Here is an 8,415-nt window from a genome sequence, read left to right as displayed (position 1 = left end):
CCACTATATATTGTTAATCACCGTCATCATTCACCACTATAAATCGTCAATTACCGTCATCATTTACCAACACTATTAGCTATCACTATCAATCATCACCACCAATCACTACTATCAACTTCTATTACCGACATTCATTACCACTAGCTACTATCCACAATACCATCATTAGCCGACACCATCTTTAATTGACACCCACAACACCACAACTAGTCATTGCTACCACCAACCTTCATATAATATTTTTAATTTTATTTTAATAACATATTAGATTAACTTTGTATTGTATTAAATTGCATACTAATTTTTAAAAATAAAGAATATTTTACACATTCAGACGTCGGAAAACAAACAGTCTTAAGTCTTAACTCTTGATAATGTGGTATTCAGACCTTAATACAACATCTTAGTATTCATATGTGTATTTAGATTTAGACATATAATTCTTAATGCAAATCTCAATATTCAGACGTTCATTCAGATTCTGACCTCTTAATCTTAATAAAAACAAATAAGACCTTAGTGAGTCTTTTTGTGTTTGGAGAAAACTTGATTTGACATTTTCAAAAAAAATAATAATATATTTTTCACTCTTTTAGGATAAATTCATCTTTTATTAAAAGAATCTCAATTTTGTCTTAACAAATACTCCATCCGGATAAAAAAAAAGAGTCCACTTAGTCTTTTTTTCTTAGATAAAAAAAAGAGTCCACTTATCAAATCGAGAAAAAATTAACCATGTTTTTCCATATTTGCCCCTATTAAGTGTTATATGATTAAATCTCAATGCTTATTTAATTAGCGGTAATTTAGTCAAATTACCTATTTTTGTCTAGGAGTTAGTGTTTTCTTAAGAGGTATGCAAATGGCTAAGTGGATTCTTTTTTTGATCCGGAGGGAGTATAAAATATATTTTGTCAAGTTAAATTTTTTTTCAACTGGTTGTTCGATCTAAAGCAGTTCTGATTTAACTTATAAATATTTAAAGTGAGTTTTTCGTAACTTTTCTACATAATTTTACGGTTATTATCTAAATTTTAAAAAATTATTTACTTATTATCTCCAAGATTATAAGAGATTTTTTAATGCTATATACTTAGAGCCAAAAAAAAAAAAAAAACTGAGAGAAAACTTAAAAGGGAAAAGAACAAAAGCTGGAAACTTAAAGCGCCAAAAATTTCAGCAAAAAGAAAGAGGGAACCTTTTCAACTTAGGTTTTTCCACTTCTTTTTCCGCAAAAACCTTTCCACTCTTCTTTTTCACTGATCCATTCCATTTTCACGAAAAGAAGTGAAAAAAGACAAGACTACGAACAGAGGGAAGCTAAGATTGAAGTTGCAACATATTCAATTGGTATTTAGAAGCTTTTCTTTAGATCTTCCCCCAAACCCCTTTCTATCAATCCACACCAGGTATAATTTTCCTAATTGCGAAATATACCCTGAAATTCTATCTAATTTGTTCGGAATTGAAATTTATTTGATCTTAACTGTGTTAGATAATCCTTTTCTGCCTTTTTATTTTGAATATCTAATTCTCGTGTTTTTAGGGAATTTTTCTTATTAATGTAAATACGTGAAATTTCAGATGTTTGTGTCTTAAGTTTGCATCTTTTTGTGATTTATTTTTTGTTTGGGAAATTAAGGTTTCCAATCACATAGTTCTTTTTTTTGATTTTTTCTGGATTTGAAATGCAAAATGTTTTGTTCTTTAGGGCATTTTTTGTTATACTGAATGTATATAATCGAAATTTCATATTGTCTGTGTCTAAAGTTTTCATTTTTTTTGGGACTTATCTTTGTTTGTTGAAATTAAGATTTCCAATTTTTGTCTATTCACGACTATGTCACTTCCCCCCCCTCATTTGGATTATGAAGAATTGGTTGCAAATTATGGAGATCCTTCTAAGTTTCTGAAATTTTAGGAATTCACTTTACAACTAAACATAGTCAGCATAATATTTAAGATATCTAACTGTGTTATTAATTAACCCATAAAGTATAAATTTTATTGCAAATTGTAGTTGCTTAATTTGCAAATTGTGGTTGCTTAATTTTCAGCATCTTTCCGTTAGAGTTCTTGCCTTCGGTATTGCTGCTGCTGCTGAAAAAGAAAGACCATAACCCTTTCGCCGTTGCCCCCGCCAGTCGTGGTTCCCTTCTCTCCTTCCCCTCCCTCCCCCCCAACCCCAAGAATTCTATTAATGTTTCTTTCAAAATCTATGATGAACTAGTCTGGTTTTTTCGTAATGAGTTGGTTTTGTTCTCTGAGATTTTTTTCACCCTCGTCTCTGTTTAGGGGGTTGTTTTCTAATTCCTGAAATCTTTATATTTTTTGTTTTGTTGTTGATTGAACATTTCCTTTACCTCTTTTTCCAGTTGTTCCCTGCCTTTTATGTGATTAAGCCTTTTGTTTGTAGACTATGACGAGCTCAAAAAAGGGTCAAAAACCTGGCTGACTTGGGACAGATTACTGGAAGGAGCTTAATCAATATTGGGCTACGCCAGAGTTTCAAAAGAAGAGCGCCAAGACAAAGGCAGCACGAAAGTCTAAGAAGGGTGGCTCATTACACCCTTGTGGTTCAGTGTCCATGGGGACTGCTCGGAGAAAATTGGTATGTGTTTCAGCATTTAGATGGTAGCAAATACAAATAATGACTTAAACAACATTAACTTTGTTTATTTCATTTGCAGGAAGTTTCTCTTGATAGACCACCCACCCGTCATGAGGTATGGAAGAAGACCTATACGAAAATCGAAGACGGAAAAGAAGTTTGGGTCGAGCCATGGGCAGAGGATACCTATGTAAGCTCTAAACTTACTTGGAATATATTTGACTAGTAATATTATTTTATAGTTCCTGGTAAGAGTTAAGACTCTACTTCTATATTTTGCTCTATCAAATTGAAAACAGATGCAAAACTGTGTATTTCAAGACGTTCACTTCTTATACTTACCTAACGGCATGCTTATACCACGAAATACTCATTGACTTACTTTTTTCACCTGAGATGTATACGGGCCTTTTCTACCGACTGCAAATATATGTGGCAAGATAGCAAGAGATTACAGCAGTAAAACCTGAGATATTTGTTGATTAATGCATCACGCATCGTTAGCTAAGGCATGTTAGAATTTTATCAAACTGGTGATTTGGCTTTTGCTTATTTGGTTCCAATAGACAAGATTACTTGTGTCTAGTAAGGCTAGGGAATAGGAAAAGAAAAAGACTATGGGAAAACTTGAAAATGGACACGTTATGACAAGCCTTGTATGAACTGTAAGCTCTTCTAAAGAATTGAAGCTGCCATAGGCTATACATCCTCTACCCTCTGAACTTTTGGTTTATTTCGTGCAGTTATTCTTTCATTTATATAACGATGTTTATAGCAAATTAGGAAATGTTGAATTATTAATTGTCGTCATTGAATGTATTGTGCAGGAGGTACTTCCTAGATTATCTCCTCATCTTGGTGTTGAGGCAAACTAGAGCAATGCTTGATTTTTGGTAATACTTTTCTGCCATTTATCGATGATTTTGGCTATCATTTCTTACCTCCCTGATCCATAAAAATGAACCTTGTCTATTAATCTTTGCTGAAGGACAAATGTATTTGTTAGCTGTCACTTAGTCTTACCTACTTTCTCAAATTGAAATCAAATGCAAAACTGCAATGGCATACATTTTTTGATTATCACTTCTCAGTTTCTTATTGCACTATCAAATTGAAAACAGATGCAAAACTGTGTATTTCAAGACGTTCACTTCTTATACCTACCTAATAACATGCTTATACCACGAAATACTCATAGACTTACTTTTTTCACCTGAGATGTATACGGGCCTTTTCTATTGACTCTGCAAATATATGTGGCAAGATAGAAAGAGATTGCAGGTTAATACCTTTGAAGCTTGGACATTTCATACTTATATTAGTCTTATTCACATTGACATAAACCTGCTTTGAAAATATATGTTGACAAGTGAAAACAAGATTTATCTTGCATGACACCTTGGTTTAAGATTCAAATATTCTGAAACTTTCGATATTCTGCCCATCCGAACATCGGCTGGGCAGCTTGCTAAAAAGCTACTCAAGTAAAATGAAGTTATCTTGTATTGTTTTTTTCCCTTTTCAGAATTTCTTTTATACCGTTTGTTTATATTCTAAAGTTTACTTTTCATGTAGAATCGATATAATCTGGAGAGGATGTAGAGGTGAGGTGATCAGAAGCATGGAGACGATGAGGATCAGGAGAATAGAGAGCATCGAGAGGCAAAAATGGAGTATTGGGTGTCAATTGTTATTTTTTTTTCTGACTTCTGTTATTTTGGATTGTTTGAAGTCTAGTGGGATGCTTTTGATATATGTTTGCATAACGTCGAAGTTGGTTGGATATGTACGATGTTTGTTGGCTTAATTTTAATGCTTGAATCATTTCAGGGTATTTTTATTATTGTTTTGATGGCTATTATTGGCTTTTTTTGTTTCTATTGAAATCTTTTATATAGCAGGTGGTGCGGTAAAAAATAGGTACTGCTTGCCAAAATAATACCAGAAATACTGAGGGACTTACCGATAGAGTCCCTCGGTAACAAGTGTAATTGCAAATCTCAAATTTTCAGGTTACCGAGGGACATCCCTCGTTAATTTTCAAATATCAAAGTACTTTGAATTTACCTTACTGATGGACATTCCTCAGTAAATGAAAAATATAATTGTTAAATATTTATATTGATCGAGGGTTGTCCCTCAGTGTATTTAATTTTTTTAATTTAATTAACATTAATACATCGATGGATGTCCCTCGGTAAATATATATCAATATTATATATAATTTTTAAGTACCGAGGGGCGTCCCTTGGTATATTTAATTTTGCATGAATATGAGGGAAGGGAAGTACCGAGGGATGCGTGAGGGTCTCCATCGGTATTTGCTGAGAGTGTCCCTCGGTATTATTTACCAAGGGTCAAATTACCTACAAGCCTAGTACTGATGGCGTCCCTCGGTAAATCTTGGTTACCGATGGACGTCCCTCGGTAAATTCCATAGGTAAATCAGGAATTTTTAGTAGTGTTATAGATGCTAAGAGGCGGCGGTGGATGTTCCGTCTCCTAGGTGGATTTCACTTCCTTTCCTACTATGAGTCTAAGAGGAATAATACATGACTTTATCCACCTCTTTCTGCAATCTAATTGGTCACTGCTAGCCCTAAGTTTCGGTGTTGCTAAAGGCCTGGCAACGTGAATCTTCCAAGATAGACAAAATAATTGGACATTAGCTCATACCTATTGATAGCTCACTTACAAGAATCATATTTTACTCCAATTATTTTAAGTACATGGTGCACTTTAAGTTACGTATGGGGAAACTATCCTTCTGTTATACTTCAAGCCTAGTCTCTAAATTTGACAAGTCAATTTCGACAAGCCTTGAAGTGGGGGGGGGGGGGGGGGGGGGAATTTGTAGGCTAAAAATTTTAGTAAATTCAAATCCGTGAAATAATTTGGATTATACTAAATTCAAGATATATTGGTGGCTAATATAATTGAATTAATAAGTCCAACAAATATGGATTTAATTTTAAGAAGGTCCAAATGCATTGGGCTAGCCTATTTTAATTGGGTTACAAATGATGAGCCCACTTTGTTAAGCCCAAAATGTCATCTTATCCAGGGAGGCCCAAATTGGCGCCACGTGTCAAATGACGCGGCACGCCAAGTCAAACGAATGAGCAAATTGGATCATGCCACGTGTCAAAATGATGCAGCATGCCTAGTATACAAATGACATGTTCCGGCCAATCAAATGTGGCCATGTCACTTTATTCTGATTTATCAGAAGGGGTTTGTCCTTATCACAACTCTTCCATCCTACAATTACAAATAAGGGTCTCATAATTCAGAGGAGGGACCAGAATTCAAAATAAGAAGCCAGAGGGAGCTCGTGGATCAAACACTATAAGTTTTTTACAAGCATTCAAGCACTGACTACGAAATTCAAGATCAAGTTCAAAGGCCATTGAATTCAAGTACAAGTCAAAATCAAATCCATCAAATTCAAGATTAAGCTCAAAAGCCCTTGAATTTATATTTGTAAAGAAGAATCAGAGCAATCATAGAGATTGTAGCACTCATATTTGAAATCAAATAATACGATTGTTGCGATATTTTTCTGTCTTGATTATTATTTCCTCAACTCGAATTTTATTGTCTACACCAATTAAATAGATTCACATGCAACAAAAATGGAGGGTCCATAACCATTTGGCCGTAAGTTATTCCATCTGTCCCAATTTATGTGGCATAGTTCAAAATTTGAGGGTCAGATAATTTAATTTTGACCGTGAATTTGGTCATAAAATTTTACTTTTTTTTAATATTTGAAAACCAAGTAAAAAGTTCTATAAGTCATAATAATTAACAATTCAAAATATTTAAAAGATATATGAAAAAATTACGGTCTAAGAAAAACTTATTTGAATATTGAAATCTGAAGAATGCCACATAAATTAGGACGAAGAGAGTATCTTATGGTTTCATATGATGTAGTTCAATATTTATTTTGACCATCATTATTCTCATGAAATAATGTAAAACTTGTTTGTGAGGAATATCCAATTTTAATTTTAAATGAAATTCATGAGTCTCTAACCCAATATTACAATGGAGTGTATACAACAACAACAACAACCCAGTGAAATCCCACATCTTGGGGTCTGGGGAGAGTAGAATGTACGCAGACCTTACTCCTACCAAGGTAGGATGACTGTTTCCGAGAGACCCTCGGCTCAATAGAAGCATAAAAAGGGAGTCAGATAAGGTTAAAAGATTCAAAACGATATTGCAATGAACTAATGCAAGCGACACAGTAAAAACAGGATAATCAAGGAATTCAAAGCGATATGGAAATGCAAATAACGGAAGCGGCACAGATAAAATAGAGTAATCAGAGTACAGAAAGTAGCAAATAATAACATAAATTAGAGCACAAGAAATTATTATGCGCTAATGCGCCTACTAATAAGGAAAGATAACGAGACTTATCTACTAGCCTTCTACCCTAATGTGGGTCCTCCACACCCTCCTATCTAAGGTCATGTCCTCGGTAAGCTGTAACTGCGTCATGTCCTGTCTAATCACCTCTCCCCAATATTTCTTTGGCCTACCCCTAGCTCTTCTGAAACCATCCATGGCTAACCTCTCACACCTCCGCACTGGGGCATCTATGTCTCTCCTCTTCACATGCCCAAACCATCTCAATCGCATTTCCTGCATCTTGTCTTCCACCGAGGCCACTCCCACCTTATCCCGAATAGCCTCATTTCTAATCCTGTTACTCCTAGTGTGCCCACACATCCATCTCAACATTCTCATCTCGGCAACTTTCATCTTTTGAACGTGAGAGATCTTAACTGGCCAACACTCCGCCCATACAACATAGCCGGTCTAACCACCACTCTGTAGAACTTGCCCTTAAGTTGTGGTGGCACCTTCTTGTCACATAGCACTCCGGAAGCTAGCCTCCATTTCATCCACCCTACCCCAATACGATGTGTGACATCATCGTCAATCTCCCCGCTGCCTTGCATGATAGACCCAAGGTACTTGAAACTACTTTTCTTTTGGATGGCCTGAGCACCAAGCCTAACCTCCACGCCAACCTCCTGAGGTGTATCACTGAACTTACACTCTAAGTACTCTGTCTTGGTCCTACTCAGCTTAAATCCTTTAGACTCCAAGGTATGTCTCCAATCCTCCAGCTTAGCGTTAACTCCGCTACGAGTCTCATCGATCAGGACTATGTCGTCCGCAAAAAGCATACACCATGGCACCTCACCTTGAATTTGTCGCGTCAATCTATCCATCACCAAGGCAAATAAAAACGGACTAAGAGCTGATCCTTGATGCAACCCCATCACAACTGGAAAGTGCTCTGAGTCCCCTCCTACTGTCCTTACTCTAGTTTTGGCTTCCTCATACATGTCCTTGATCACCCTAATGTATGCTACAGGTACACTTTTAGCCTCCAAATATCTCCATAGGATTTCTCTTGGAACTTTATCGTAAGCCTTTTCTAGGTCGATGAATACCATATGCAAGTCCCTCTTCCTCTCCCTATACTGCTCCACCAGTCTCCTCACAAGATGAATGGCTTCTGTAGTTGAGCGTCCCGGCATAAATCCGAACTGGTTCTCTGAAATAGACACGCCTCTCCTCACCCTCATCTCCACCACTCTTTCCCACACTTTCATAGTATGGCTTAGTAGCTTGATACCTTTATAGTTTTCGCAACTCTGGATATCCCCCTTGTTTTTGTATAGAGGGATCATTACGCTCGACCTCCATTCTTCGGGCATCGTTGTCGTCTTAAAGATGACATTAAACAACCTAGTCAGCCACTCCAAACCTGC

At 36.0% G+C, this 8,415-nt stretch overlaps 1 long non-coding RNA gene across 1 annotated transcript; it reads left to right on the top strand.

Moving 5' to 3' along the window:
• Positions 1-968: 968 nt before the first annotated feature.
• Positions 969-4,454, top strand: LOC132638733 (uncharacterized). The gene is made up of 5 exons (XR_009581869.1): positions 969-1,412; positions 2,420-2,614; positions 2,694-2,804; positions 3,442-3,507; positions 4,190-4,454. It is a non-coding gene; the product is annotated as an uncharacterized LOC132638733 (long non-coding RNA).
• The last annotated feature ends 3,961 nt before the right edge of the window (positions 4,455-8,415 follow it).

This window comes from Lycium barbarum, chromosome 4 (genome assembly GCF_019175385.1).
Source record: "Lycium barbarum isolate Lr01 chromosome 4, ASM1917538v2, whole genome shotgun sequence".
NCBI lineage: Eukaryota > Viridiplantae > Streptophyta > Magnoliopsida > Solanales > Solanaceae > Lycium > Lycium barbarum.
This window is presented reverse-complemented; position numbering and strand designations above follow the sequence as displayed.